Consider the following 14,763-nt stretch of genomic DNA (forward strand, 5'->3'; position numbering starts at 1 on the left):
CTTTTAGGGTCATCACTATTAATGTTTTGTGTATCACGACACAGATTTTCGGATTCAGGCGAATTGTGTGACCCCTAAATTGGGATGACAGGCAGTGCCTTAGGGGGACAGCGCCCAGGGGTGATGGGCAGTGCCCAGGGGGGACAGACGGTGCCCAGGGTGATAAACAGTGTCCAGGGGTAATGACAGTGCCCAGGAAGGAGAGATGGTGCCCGGGGGTGATAAACAGTGTCCAGGGGTAATGACAGTGCCCAGGAAGGAGAGATGGTGCCCGGGGGTGATAGTGTCCAGGGGTAATGACAGTGCCCAGGGGGGAAGAGATGGTGCCCGGGGGTGACAAACAGTGCCCAGGAGAGACGAGCAGTGCCAGGGTGACAAAGAGTGTCCAGGGGTGATGGACGGTGCCCAGGGGGGACAGACAGTGCCCGGGGGGCACAGACGGTGCCCAGGGGGAACAGGCAGTGCTCAGCGGTGACAGACGATGCCCACCCAGGTGCCCCGCCCGCAGTGTCCCTGCCCCGCGGGGCCGCCCCCCCGCGCCGCTTTCGGCGGGTTCGTGTGTCCGTGGCCGCGGAGCCGCGCGGGCCGTGCCGTGGTTGGCGCGCCCGCCCGCCCCCGGCCGGCGGCGGCGCAGGCGCGGTGCCCACATTCCATGATGGCGGCGCGGGCGGGCGGCGGGCGCTGAGGCGGCGGCGGCGGAGCCGGCGGAGCCCACGGTCAGTGCGGGGGGCCCGGCCCGGGGGTGCCTCCCCCGCCGTCCCGCCGCACCCCGGGCACGGGGAGAGCGGTGCTGCCCGCCCAGGGCGCGGCGGGCACTGCCCGGAGCCGAGCCCCGCGGTGCGGAGGGCGGGGAGGGGAGGGGGGGCGGCTGCGGGAGAAACGGGACCCCGGGGACCGGGAGGGGGTTTTTTGGGAGAGGAGGAGGGGGAACCCGGGGAATGGGGCAGGTTTGGGGGTGGACGTGGCGCACGGGGCAGGTGGGGGCAGGATCCGAGGGGATCCGATGTCCCGGGGCGTGGGGTGGGATGGGGGTCTGGAGCGGGGTGGGGGAGGATGGGGTGTAGGAGCAGGATGGGATGCGCTGCCGGGATGGGGTGCCCGGGGTGGGAATGGGGTGCCCGGCATGGGATGGGGTGCCTGGGATGGGGTGGAATGGGATGGGATCCGGGGGTGGGATGGGGTGCCGGGATGGGGTGCCCAGGGTGGCATGGGGTGCCGGGAGCGAGTTGGGGTGCCGGGACGGGCGGTCAGGCCGGGCTCAGGGGGTGTCGGACAGGAGGAGGGGGGTCTGTGCGGGACGGTCTGTGCGGGGGTGCCCCGCGGGGCACGGGCATCCCCCCCAGGCAGACCGGGGGGATTTGGGATGCGGGGTTTGGGGGAGCGGCTCCTAACGGAGTGGGGGGTCAGGGCTGGGCAGACACCCGGGGCTGGGGTCGGGAGGATCCCGGCTGAGCTCAGCTGAGCCCGCCCGGACGGGGTTAATGCCACCGAGCTCCGCGGGTCGCTCTTCCCCCCGCCCGGTCCCGCTTCTCTGCACAACGCACACATCCCCCGTGTCCCTCTTTCCCCTTCCTCTCCTTGTCCTTCCATGTCTCGGGGAAGCAGCGGTTGCGATCTGAAGCCTTTCCCCCCCCCCCCCCCCGGCTCCCCCCTCGCTGCCCCCCCGTTCTCCCTCTCGCAGCCGCTGCCTGCGAATGCCACGTAGCCTTGTAGTTGTTCCCCTTGGCTGCTCCCAGCTCAGTCCCAGACACCTCCCCCGGCTCCTCCTGGGGTCGGGGCAGGGGGAGGTCACTCCTGTCAGCCCCTGTTTGGGTGGTGACCATCTTCTGCCCTCCCCCTTCGCGCTTTATCCCCCCCCACCCGCCTTGGGGCAGCAGCAGAGGGGACCCCACTGTGAGCACTCTCAGCCCGATCCTATTTACTGCCTCTCACAAAAGGCTGGGGACTCCAGCAGCGTGTGGTTCCCTTCCTGCAGGGCTTTGGGGAACGGTCTCCAGGGATTCTTTGCCCCCAGCCTCAGCTGCCCCTCTGCTGCCTCACACTGGAGGTGTTTCTTGTGATAATCTCCCCAAACAGGGCAATAATGAGTTGCTGGCAGGTGTATTTGCTCCCTTCAGCAGCTCACTCAGCTGGTTTCTGAGTTTTGTTTCTGTTTAAAACTTGGTTGGAATGATGGAAACTTTCTGCAAAGCCGATTTTTATAACTGAGGTTTCAATTTCCATCCATTCTGCTGATATTTTATGTGTTTGCTGCCCTGTGGTAGCTAAAGTTTTTAACACTGGCAGCCCTCCCTTGCTTTCCCTGCTGCCTGATTGGGACTATTGATACACAGATAAGTTCCTCTGCTGCCCGATCCACGTATGGCTGTGGCCTGTGATTCCTGATGTTTTCCCAATGTATTTGTCTTTACAACACTTAGTTCAATAGAGAAATACTATCTCAGTCACAGATGGAAAGACTGAGGCACCGAAATATTTATGGCCCAAGGTCACACAGGAAGTATGTGGTGAGGCAGGGAATTGAATCTAGATTTCCTGAGCCTCAGATTAGCATTTGAACCAGGGAAGCATCATCCTCTCTGTGTTTTAAGCCAATAAATTGACCTTGGAGTTAAGATCCAGCATAGAAGAAAGTACTTTGTGTCTGGTTCAGTATCCTTGTGAGTAAGAAGCAAAACCCGAGTTGCTTCCCACACTCACATTCCTTCCCTGGGTTTATGTAATTTGTGAAAAAGAATAAGGTGGTAAAATGGGAAAGATGTTGACTTTCTCAGGGCTCAGTGTGTGATCATGCATGTTGAAAAGCAGCCAGCTATTACACTCTGCTCTTTTAGGGCTTTTTACCTTCCTGTGTTCCAAATCTCGGAAAGTTTTGGAGTGCTGGTGTTGTCTGGGAATCATTTGTTCTCATCTAGGATCAAGTAAATCTAATTTTCTGTAGAGCTGAACCAGTTGGATCCCAGATCTCAGTTTGGGATCCTTCACACAGCAGCCAGTGGATAAACAGGGCTGGTATTGATGTCTTACACATCCCCTGGAACAAGCTCTTACAAGTTGTTCACTCTGTTGTAGCTCAGGATTGTTGCAGCAAGTTTTTGGAAAACTTGGCCTCAGCTGGAATTAAGCAGCACTTTGACAATGCAGTGGAATAATTTCAGCTCCTTGGGCTGTGTATGTGCACAGATACCCACTTCAGGCTACTTTTACTGCTGTTCTCTGGGGGCAGGTTATTTTTGTTGGTGATTAATAGTTAATTTTACTGTAGCGGTTTTGAGGAATTGGACGTTAGAATGGCTGAAAACAATAACTCCTCGTGTATTCACCTTTAGAGAGAAGAAAGATAACTTTGTCTACACACATCCATTTCCTGCCACAAGCCTTGATCACAAACTGCATCTTTCTTTGATGTTGCACTGAAACCAAATCTGCAGCAAAGTTGGGTATAAATGTTCTGTAGAGCTCTTTTAACACTCTTTTCTTTGGGGCTTTCTGGAGGGTGGCATTGGCATCGTGTTTGCTGTGGGGCTTTTCCCACCCACACCAACAGCCCTTCATCTTTTACAATTATTTTTAGGAAAAGGTTGGTGAGCCCTTAAAATTTCATGTGGACTGTGCAGACAGGAAAAATTCCAGAATCCTGCTCCCGAGAGTGCCTGCTGAATTTCAAGCGAATTAAAATCCATCTTTGAAGCTTGGAAGAATGAAACTGGCATTTTTATTTGGTGACTTGCTGTTCCCACAACTTGGGAGACTTCTTATCAAACTGTGGAGGAAAATACGTGACTGGGAAGACATTCTTATAATACTGTGCATCAAAGTCAGGAGCTGGTATGAAATATTGTGAGAATGCCTTCCCTAGTTACATATTTTCTTAATTTCCTGCCATGATTTCATTTAATCGGGGAAGAATTTTAAATTTATCTCTGAAAGCAGATGAGAAAACCTCAGTATTAGTAATACCGCAACAGCCAAGAGGCTTGAGGATAAAAATTACATTTCTCACTTCTAATTTTGGGCTGTCTCAAACCCGCCAGGTCTGAACTCTCAGTACTTAAACCTGTGCTTGCTCTCAGGGCCGGTGGATGTGGGAGCAGTGACCTGTTCAGTTTTTCACCTGTTTTTAGCACGTTGTCATGAAGCTTCCCAAGGTCAAGATGGTTGGTTTTCAGCTGTTATCTTTGCTGCAAGCCAGACCTTCACTGAAAAGTTTTGGATTCCTGAGTGAGGAGCACACACTGAACTCTTTATTGCATTCTTGAAGAGCTTATTGTAAAAGCAGCGATAATTTATTCTCTCAGTGGTGCTGACACAATCCTTGCTGTGTATTGACCAGCACAGACACACCACTGGCTCGCAGCCCTTCGGCCCTTTCAATCCTAATGTAAATCTCCCCTTGTTCCCAGTGTCTTGATTGATGTGGAAAATGCCTCCTTTTGCCCAAAATGTACTTTTCCAGCTTTGGGGCTGGTCATTTATATGATATATTTTTGCCTGTGCCTTATTAACAGTCGTTCAGTAGGAACATGTGACTTCAGAAACATCTTCAAGTGACTTCAAGGCAGTGTCACCTTTCTGGTGGCAGTGGCAGTGGATTGGGGTGTGGGATCTTCTTCTGGCTGGGCTCCCTGCACAGGGAACCACAGGGACAGAGATTTCTTGAAGCATTCCAGTCAGACTGCAGAACACACCTGCCTGGGCTTTACCTTTAGAGATTCAGGAGGAATTTCCTCATGGAAAGGGTGGTCAGGCACTGGAAGGGGCTGCCCAGGGAGGTGGTGGAGTGCCCAGCCCTGGAGGTGTCCAAGGAATGACTGGCTGTGGCACTCAGTGCTCTGGGCTGGGGGACAAGGTGGGGATGGGGCACAGGGGGGACTCCATGGGCTGGGAGGGCTTTTCCAACCCCAGTGCTTCTGGAGTTCTGTGGAAAACTGTGTTGGGAATTGACTGATATCTGCAAAGACTTCCTGTGTTTGGAGGGCCAGGACAGGGCTCAGTGTGCAAATGGTTTAGGAACTGGAATTTGGTACTGGATGCAGTAGCTTGAGAAAGGTGATAATTTTTACATCATTGAATAATAACATCTTGAATGGCTTCAGCCACTAGTGAAGCTTTAATTACCTTTAGTGGAGCAGTCTCTAGAATAAAGCCATGCTGCCCCATAACAGCAAACTGGGATTGTATTTCCAGATTTATGTACCATTTATAGCATTTTATGCACCTTACCAGAGGATAAATATGTGTGTGACAGTTAAATGTGGATGTATTTGCATACTTTTTGGAAATGGATTTTTTTCATCCTTATTGTCATATAGAGGAGTGGAGCAGAGATAGATAACTAGGTAAATACACTTACTATGCAAAGACATGTCTCATCCCACTGTTCACACTGCCTGTCCCTCAACCACTGCTCACACTCCTGGCTGAGCAGGGCAGTGTCTTGGCAGTTCTCTGGAGCCTGGGCAGTGTTGGGCAGTGTCAGCTCTGGCACTTGGGACGTGCTGGGTGACCCCGGGAATGCCATGACAGCTCTGCTGGCTTTTCCCTTCTTCCTTGAGCTGTGTTTGCTGTTCTTGTGGAGTTGTAGCCATTGGCTGGCCCCTCCTGCTCTTTTAGTGACTCTGCCCTGTTCTCTGCACCTGATTTTATTTCGGACTTCGAGGGGAGACCTCAGTGCAGTTCCAGTGTCCTGGGCAGGGGCAGAGGAGGGGCAGGGACTGAGCTCTGCTCTGGGGGGACCAGGGACAGCACCCAGGGAATGGCTGGAGCTGTGTCAGGGCAGGGTCAGGCTGGATCTCAGGCAAAGGTTCTTCCCCCAGAGGCTGGTTGGGCACTGCCCAGGCTCCCCAGGGCAGTGGGCACAGCCCCAAGGCTGCCAGAGCTCCAGGAGGGTTTGGATGATCCACTGGATGTGCTCATGGTGTGACTGCTGGGGATGGGCCTGAGCAGGGCTGAGGGTTGGACTGGATGGTGCTTGTGGGTCCCTTCCAGCCCAGCACATTCTGTGCTTCTGTGACTTGCCAAGGCACTAAAATGAAGATGACTGTTTTTTCTTGCCCGCAGAGAGAGGACTGAGGGCAGCACTCGTTGCTCCCTCGGCAGCACCGGCCCTGGGACACTCACCAGCAGCAGGAATTCCGAGGCAGGAGAGTGTCAGCGGTAATTACACACAACTTACTGTTCTTTTCTGAAGCCCTTTTTTCTCATTAAGTCTCTAAGTAACACTTTAGGTTGAAATAAATGTTTGACAGACTTTTAAACTTAGGACTCCTTTTCCTGGAAGAAATTTCTGGATGATATATTGTCAAACGGAAAAATGAATTAGGGAAGGAAGAACTGATTGGGTTCTTGAGGTAGGAGGAGGTTCAGTGTTTTCACAGAAACTCTACTGGTTCTGTAAGGTGTCAGCCTTCCCTCATTTCCACATTTCTTACTCTTTCTCTCCCTCCCATCCCTTAGCTGGAAGTTTTGTCCTGGAGAGAGTTGCATGATTGGCTTTGGATAAAGCAAGTAAATTCTGATATTAGCAAAATGTATTTCCTGTGTGGAGAACAGCTGCATTCTGATAGTGCCCTGCTCAGATCCTTTGGGTTTAGTTGGAGATCATGGAATGGAGTTACTCCTCTGGAGTTGATCAGGTCATGGAACTGATCTGCTAGAAAAGCAGAGAGAAATCTGTCAGAAACTTGCCAGGGTTTGAGAGCAAGAATTCTCCAACTTCATTTTTTTTTTTTTAACGTAGAGTCCCGTGAGTTATCTTCTAATGTACAGCACTGTAAGAGCCTTGTGAAACCATGGGGATTGCATTCCTGAAAATACAGGTAGCCAAAAGCCCAGGTGATTTTTTGGAAGCTGTTGGCTGCACAGTGTGTTTTCCATGGGAGAACAAGCAGGTGTAATGTAAAGTCTTTGTGACTCAGAAATCGCTTTGTTGTATTGAAAGGCACCCAGGCAGTTTAGTTTTTCTGTGAGGGGAGGGTGTTTTTGCTGAGGTCAGGTCCCTTCTAGTGAAGAATCAACTTCCATGTTATGAATATGCACCAAAATTCAAGTGTAATATGCAAGTTTCAACTTAGCAAAGAGCAGTTTCTCCAGCTTCCTAAACAGGGGTGGTTCACAGTTCTCTAATGCAACAGAAGAAATGATATTAAAAAATGAGTGTTATCTGATGGATGTAGAGTAGAATGTGGTGTGAAACTACAGTAGCACAAGACAAGACTTTGGGGAGCAGCATTGGAAAGCAAAAGATGATCAGCAGATAGATTTCTTACAAGATATGGAGAAAAACCATGGTTATCATACTGTGTTCTCTGCAGCTGGGTAGGTATTTGGGAGGAAAACCGTTTAATCAGGTTAAATACAGGTTTATAAATTCAGATGGAGTTTTTTTATCTGCTGTTTAACGTCCTGTATCAAATTAGTATCTCTTTAACGGGGCTGAGTTGCTCTCAGTTCTGCTGAGTGAGGTATTAAAGTGTCCCAGAGCAGTGAAGTGATCAGTGCCACTCCTGTGTCACTTGGGTTTCTCCTCCAACAGGTGTCAGATAAGGCAAAGTCAGGGATAAAGGCAAAGTTTAATGTTTGTGTGTGAGGGGTTTTAGTCTCCTGAAGGACTTGCAGGATGGTGCAGCTGGTTTTGAGCAGATTGGCTGTTCCCAGCAGAACCTTTAATCTGCTCACCCGTTGTGTATTTTTGTCCATTGCCATGTCAGGGGTGAGAATTAGTTAGAATTATTCAGGTTTGGAAGATGTTATGTAAACAGGAGTTTGTATTGTAAACTGTCATTTTGCTTTTCAATACCTAGAATTCTTAAAGCATAAACTTTATAAAAACTTACATATAAACTGTCATCCTTATGTTCTTCAAAACTGATAATTTCCACTTAGGCTCTTATGTAAAATATGATTATATTTCTAAATTTACAGCAGATTAACTGATTTACTAATGCGTATTTAAAGCTGATGCAGAAGGAAGTGATTTCAGTGTGTTGCCATCCATCAGCTGAGCTGTGTCAGTGGTTCTGTGCCCAGACCTGGCCTGTCACACTCTGAGGGAAGTGCTCCTGCTCAAACCTCATGTGGGTGACCTCATCCTTGCATTTTCCCTTGCATTTTCCATGAACTACAAAAATGCACATGGTCTGTTGCCACGGGACTGCTCAGCTGTGGTAATTAAAGTAATTTATTGGTGTGTTTTAGCCCTTAGTTTAAGTATAACCTGTTTTAACCAGACTAATTTCACTGCTCAGCTAAAGTGTTACAGCCCGAGCCTCTGCTCATGTTGCACAAGGAAAACAGTCTCCAGTTGGTGTATCAAAATAATTCTTCCTTGCTTGGAGTTTGCATAATCTCTTCCAGTCTGAAGGAATCCTTTGCTTTCACTGGGTTTTTATAGTTGTTTTTGAAGTCATGGTTTGTAGGAGGGTTCTTAAATGGAAAAGGCTTGTTTGTGTTGCTGTGCTGACAGGCTGCATCAGGCACTTGCTGGAAGAAAGTGCTGGAAAATCAGCCTTTGCAGCAACCTGGAAGCAAACCCCTGCTTGTGTCTCCGTCCTGGGAAGTGCTGATTTCCCTCCTGTTTTGTTGGATGAGACACCAGCTGTGTGCTCCGAGCAGTCCCGTGGTGGGAGCCTTTCCTGGAAGTGGCCTTGTTGTGTTGGTTTTAATAATCTGCATGATTGGGCTCCCTGAGTCAGGCCTAAAGTAAATAAATTGTTGGAGTACAGAATGCAGGCGTTTGGAAAAGAGCTTTGGGATCACCTTGGGGTTGTACCACACCAGCTGTGTGTGTGTCTGCCATCCCATAATTGCTCTCCAGCTTCATTTAGGGGTTACCCAGCTCTGGCACTAAAAAGGGCAGAGTTTGGGGGCTTTCCTGGTGCAGTCCCAGGAGGTTTCACCCGGGTCTGGAGACACAGAGGACAAAGAGCAGCCAAGCTCAGGGGGCACTGAAATTTGCCACTTCCCACCTGCTCCTCACGTGAAGATTCTGAAAAAAAGCTTTTCCAAATCCTTCCTCGCTGCAGGGAGGGGACTGGGACAAGCAAGGTGCCATGGAATGATGTGTTCCTGTTGGAATGGATGTGTCTGCACACACAACAAACCATTCCTCTGGGTTCTTGCCAGTCTTGGAAACGGAACTTTTTCCCTTGGACTTCAAAAAGGTTGGGAAATGAGCAGAAATTTTTTATTTTCAGGAGAAAAAATGATCATAAACCGGGTTGAATTTTGCAATCCACTTCAGATTTTTCCCACTGGGAGGGGTTGTACTCAGTTATCCAGATCCTTAACCTGGATTTCAGAGCCTCGGAGCACGGGCAGGTCCCTGTAGGAACTTGCAGTTCCCAGCTGGTAAAACCTTGGCATGCTTTGAACCACTTTGCTTCACCTGCTCAGCTGTGTTTCTTTGAGGTGTAAAATCCAGCTGCCTTTTTGCTCTTTAGAGATTGGGGCTGTCTGACCTTGGTCAGAAGTTTTTTTGGATTACTTTTCAGTGGACCACAGTGTATCTTATTCCCATAGTTTCCAAGTGATTTAGATAACCATTGGAGTATAGAATTTCCATAGTATGTTGTCAGTGTCTAAATAAACTGGTTTCCTTCAAGGCCTAAAAAACCAGAATAATGTGGTTTTAAATTCAGTTAAAATTCAGTTTCACATTTGGACTTCAATACATTGTATTTATTTAAAGCTTTTTCATATCAGCTTGAAAAATTCTTGCTTTAAAATGAGCAACTCAGCTGATGCCAGAACATGTAATTTTCCTAACAGATGGAAAGAAGCAGTTTTACATTTATTTTATTTTTTTTAACAGCATTGATATAGCTGGAAAATACCTTAGTCCCATCATTTTTTTTAAGTTGAAATAAGAATGAAACACTTCAAGGGCTCAGTTCTTTGAGGTGCTCAGTTCTCTTCTAGAAGCAGGATTAGGATGTTTCAGGAACTCCTGGGTTTGGGTTTATGGGACTGGTCAATTAGGAAGCAGCACACAAGTGCTTAGGATTTGGCTCTGCTTTTCTGGCAACGAGAGAAAAGACATAAAATTATAACTAAAGCAATGAAGGAAAATATTTATCTAAAAGTTATGTCATGTTTGCATTATAGAAACTGTTACTGCAAACTTTGCAGGCCTCATAAAAGAATAATTCTAAGGACAGACATGGCCCTCACGTGAGCATATTGTTAAATAAGAGCTCAAATCAAACCTGATGTGCTCTGGCAGTGACAGGTTCTTTATACCCAGCTCACAGCTCTTTCCAGGGCAGTTTCTCTTGGGAAGAACAGCAGAAAGTTGTGCAGCCTCTGGAAAAGTCCATGACTCTGGAGGGTGGGCTGTGACCTCCCCTGACTGGTCATTGGCCTCTGTGTCCCCTGGAATCCTCAGGGATGGACTTGGAGGCTGGAAAACAATCCTGGAGTGCAGTGGGTGGTTCTTGGGGAGTTTATGAGTGAGGGTGGAGAGGAGCAATTGTTTTATTGCTTTCCTGGCACAGTCACAGCAGGAACCTGATCCAGGTGGATAAGGAGGATGGAAGGGGATACTGTCCCTGAGGTCAGAGCTCCCACGTGTCTCCATGGGGTTTATCTGCTGTTTCTTGGTGGCTTCAGGGATTTCAGTGTCTGATATGAGGGTTTCCATCCCAATCTTACTCCTCCTCCAGGGAGAGTTTTATGACTCAGTTCCCTGTGAGGTGAGCATTAATACTCCATTAAAATCTGTCTGTAATTTGGGGGTTGCTGGAGGCAAACACTTGGAGCAGAGTGTAGAAACCTGGTCCTCTGTGTGTGTGTGGAGCTGGGGTGCAGTTTTACTGAGTTTTTAACGTTTCCCTGATGTCCCAGAGCTCACCTGGGTCAGTCCTACCTGGATCAGAATGACTTTGGGCTCTCAGCTCTCAGTGTTCCAAATATTTGAGCCCATTCGCTGGGTCAGTCGTGAACATTCAACACGAAGTCGTGTTGCCCTCCTGGCTGGAAGCCAAACTTCACACAAGATGCTGCTGACAAACTCACTGGGGTGTCGTTATAAATGATTCCCAGCATTTTAATCCAAACATGTATTTAGTGGGGGAACAGATGATTTATGGAGTGGTGGTGGTCCCTCCAGAGCTCAGGTCTAACTGAGCTTCTGTTAAACCTTTCGGTGCCTTCGTCTCGCTCAAAGTAAACCAGTCCACCCAGCAGGTCTCACGTGTGGTCCTGGGGCACAGGAGGGCTATTTTAGGGTTGGGATGATACCTTAAAAATGCTGTTTATTTGAAAAACGTGGGTGGCAGAGGGCAGCCCGTGTCCTTTTTTTTTTTTTTTCCCCAAGGTTTTTCCCACCTCTGAGTTGTGTGGGGCATAAATTTCAAATCTGTTTTTTTAGGAGTCATAAATGATGCTGGATATATGGGACAAGGTTATTCCTTAGCCTGAGGTTGGGGATGACTTTTGTTTGAGTCTGTGATTGTTCTTTGAACAGCCTTTGGAAATGACTGATGGAAAATTGAGCTGACAGGGTGGAATGTGTGTAAAACACTCAGAAGCCTCAGTTTGCAGGAGATTTGGATTTTAAGGCATGGCAATAATTCATAATTTTCTTTATCAGAGAGCATGAGTTTTCCCCCCACTTAAAGAGAATATGTTGACTATATTTTTATATATTGTATAATATTTATAATGCTAATTAGTAGTTCTGTCAGTATAAAAAGGTATAATTAAAGCTTTAGGGTTTGATACAATGCTGCCTTTAGTAAATAGCAGTACTGTGGTAGTTTGCTTCCTGCAATAAATGAAAACCCAGGATCAGGCTGGCAGGTTGCATAAGGCACTGAAACTGGAAATCAGGAAGTTTCTGCTGAATTCCCAGCTCTCCATCCTGGACACATTGTTCTTTCTAACTCAGGCATGCTGGATTCCAGTAAAAATTAAAGTCTGCATTTCAGTAATAAGCTCCTTGGAATAGGAACTTTCTCATCTTAAATCCAGCACTGACTATAACGAAAATGGTGATAATTTGGGATAGCTTCTGTCTAGGATTATGAACTAATTTTTTTTGCTGTTTATGAACAATGTTCACTTTCTGTGCTGGCCAGTGGAATGAAGCTGATCCCTTCCTGTTTGCAGTGTTCCCCTCATTTAGTCTGTGGGATATATTGAAGTACTGGCAAAATATTTTAACATGAGCCAACAGGATTTTCAAAACTTGCTAAATCCATAACACCGTGACACATTTGCACAATAGATAACTCACCTTCTATTAATGATTAAAAGATGCAATTCCAATGAAAAAGCTATTTTTTTCCGGTTTATTAAGTGTATCTTATTTTTTCATAGAACACAATCTCTGTGTTTTTACATGCCCTGCAAATTCACCATGAGGGGCTAAAGAGAGACACAGCTGTAAATGGTTGCTGTGTTGTTGTTTACTGGTGACTGCTCCAAAAACTCTGGATGAAACAGGAATGATGTGTTTATACAGAACAGTTATTCTGGCCATGACTTCATTTTTTTTTTCAGTATATTGCTCTTATAATGTTGTAGTTTTCTCCTGTGTCATTCAAGTGGAAGTGCCAGAGCTGAATGCGGCACCTCATCCCGAGCTGCAGGGCTGGAAATGGAAACAGGAGAGTCAGTAATGCTGGGAGTCTCCTTACAAGGAGTTTACTGAGCATTTACAGAGTCATTAAAATTGGAAAAGACCTCTAAGATCATCAACTCCCACCATTTATTTGTTAGTAACTGGAATTCCACGTCCTGGAATTGCTCATTATTTCACTTTCGAAACTACTGTAGACAATTTTAGATTTGAATTTCCAAATGTCTTGTGAACCCCTGATGTTTTCCGGGCTTTGGTAGGATGATCCAGTGTCATTCAGCCCTCAGTGAGCTCTGCCTGTTCCGTGCAGGAGCACAGAGCTGTTTTCCCTGGAAATGGGAGCTGGGATCGGCGAGCCCTGCGCGGCTGCTCGGGGCTGGCCGGGCTCCAGCAGCACTGCTGGGGAGGAATCCGGGCTGGAGAAAGGGAAGGCCAGTGTTCCAGCCTTCCAGAGGCTCGGCATTTTCCCTCTGTCAGGAAGTGAGGTCAGGCCCAGCCGCTGTGTACGGGAATTGTTTGCTCCAGGCCGGTCCTGGAGCTTCGCTGGGTTCTTAGAAGCCTTTGTGGCTGAGACTGTGCGTGGAAAATGTGGCCTTTCTGTGAATATGGTCGACATGAGTGACCATATTACACCAGCCCAGCATGGAATTACTCCAGAACACGTCCCAGGGTCTGTGTTTGCAATAGGAATTGCTTTTATTTAATTTAAAATATTTTTTAATGTGAAATAAATGACAGTATTTTAGCTTTTGAGATGCGCGTGTGTCGAACAACTAATCTGTGGAAACAAAAGTTATTTAAATTAGGAATGTGATCTCCACTGTCACTTGTTTCAGCTCAGCTAAAACTGCTTCAGGTTTGTTTCAGAGGTGATTAATCCCAATTATTTTCTTTTTTATGGCTTTCATGCTTCGTGGGCTGAATTCATCCCTCAGCTCAGACCAGGTTTGGGAGTGACCTTTAGCTGATGTGTAATAGAAACCACTGCAAAGAAATGAATCAGGTCAGAAATGCCCTTGCAAAATGTAAACTTTCTAAAAGTCAATCTGTTTGATTCCATACTGACTCAAAAGTCTCCAGGACAGGGTGAATCTCCAGGACAGGGTGACAAAGCTGGAGAGACACCTCTAGAAATTCTGCTATTGATTCATATTTAATGATTCACTAAGTTGCAGTAAATTCCCATAAATTACAAAATTTGCCTAGTCTTTAACACTTCCAGATGGGATTATTCTTGCTTATTTTAGACTACAATTTAAAATTTAGTGTATTAGCTCATCTTTAATGTCAGTGCAGCCTGTCAATTCTCAGTGCAAGCACTTTTTCCGTATTTTTTTTTCCCCTGACCACTTGGACAGTTACTGCTGAGGAATAACTTAAAATACCCAAGAACAGACCATGGCAAAAGCAGTTTGAGCCCCTGTTCCTGAGATTTGATGGAACAAAGTGGCTTTAGGGACCCGAGAAGCTCTTTGATACAGTTCTCCTGATGGGTGGGTTGGTCATTTTGGGCCATGAACAACCCCCCAGCTGGGGTTACCTCTCCAAGCTGACTTGGCCTGGGGTAAAACCGAGGGTTTAGAGGAAGCCTGGATTCACTGACAGAGTTTTAGGGATGTGGGATTTGGTAGGACTTGGTGGGGTTGGTGAGTGAGAGGCTGGACATGCCCTGGCATTCAGAACCCCCCGTGCCCTGGACTGATCCCACAGGGATCGTGGGCAGCAGGGCAGGGGGGGATTCTACCCCTCTGCCCCCTCAGCTGAGACCCCCCTGCAGAGCTGCCTCCAGCCCTGGGAACAGCAGCACAAGGACGTGGAGCTGCTGGAGAGAGTCCAGAGGAGGTCACGGAGATGCTGCCAGGGCTGGAGCCCCTCTGCTCTGGAGCCAGGCTGGGAGAGCTGGGGGGGTTCCCCTGGAGAAGGGAAGGCTCCAGGGAGAGCTGAGAGCCCCTTCCAGTGCCTAAAGGGGCTCCAGGAGAGCTGGAGAGGGACTGGGGACAAGGGATGGAGGGACAGGACACGGGGAATGGCTTCAAACTGCCAGAGGGCAGGGTTAGATGGATATTGGGAAGGAATGCTTGGCTGTGAGGATGGTGAGGCTCTGGCACAGGTTACCCAGAGAAGCTGTGGCTGCCCCATCCCTGGAAATGTCCAAGGCCAGGTTGGACGGGGCTTGGAGCAAC

The 14,763-nt window shown here is 48.2% G+C and overlaps 1 protein-coding gene across 1 annotated transcript in view; it reads left to right on the forward strand.

The window, feature by feature from the left end:
* The first annotated feature begins 659 nt into the window (after positions 1–659).
* LOC116793867 (fibronectin type-III domain-containing protein 3a-like) overlaps positions 660–14,763 on the forward strand; it is a 40,604-nt gene continuing 26,500 nt past the window's right edge. The window contains exons 1-2 of the mRNA XM_032702052.1: positions 660–716; positions 6,061–6,156. The gene's annotated coding sequence lies outside the window, so the exon portion shown is untranslated. The remainder of the gene's footprint in view (positions 717–6,060; positions 6,157–14,763) is intronic.

Source organism: Chiroxiphia lanceolata, chromosome 14 (assembly GCF_009829145.1).
Source record: "Chiroxiphia lanceolata isolate bChiLan1 chromosome 14, bChiLan1.pri, whole genome shotgun sequence".
Taxonomy (NCBI): Eukaryota; Metazoa; Chordata; class Aves; order Passeriformes; family Pipridae; genus Chiroxiphia; species Chiroxiphia lanceolata.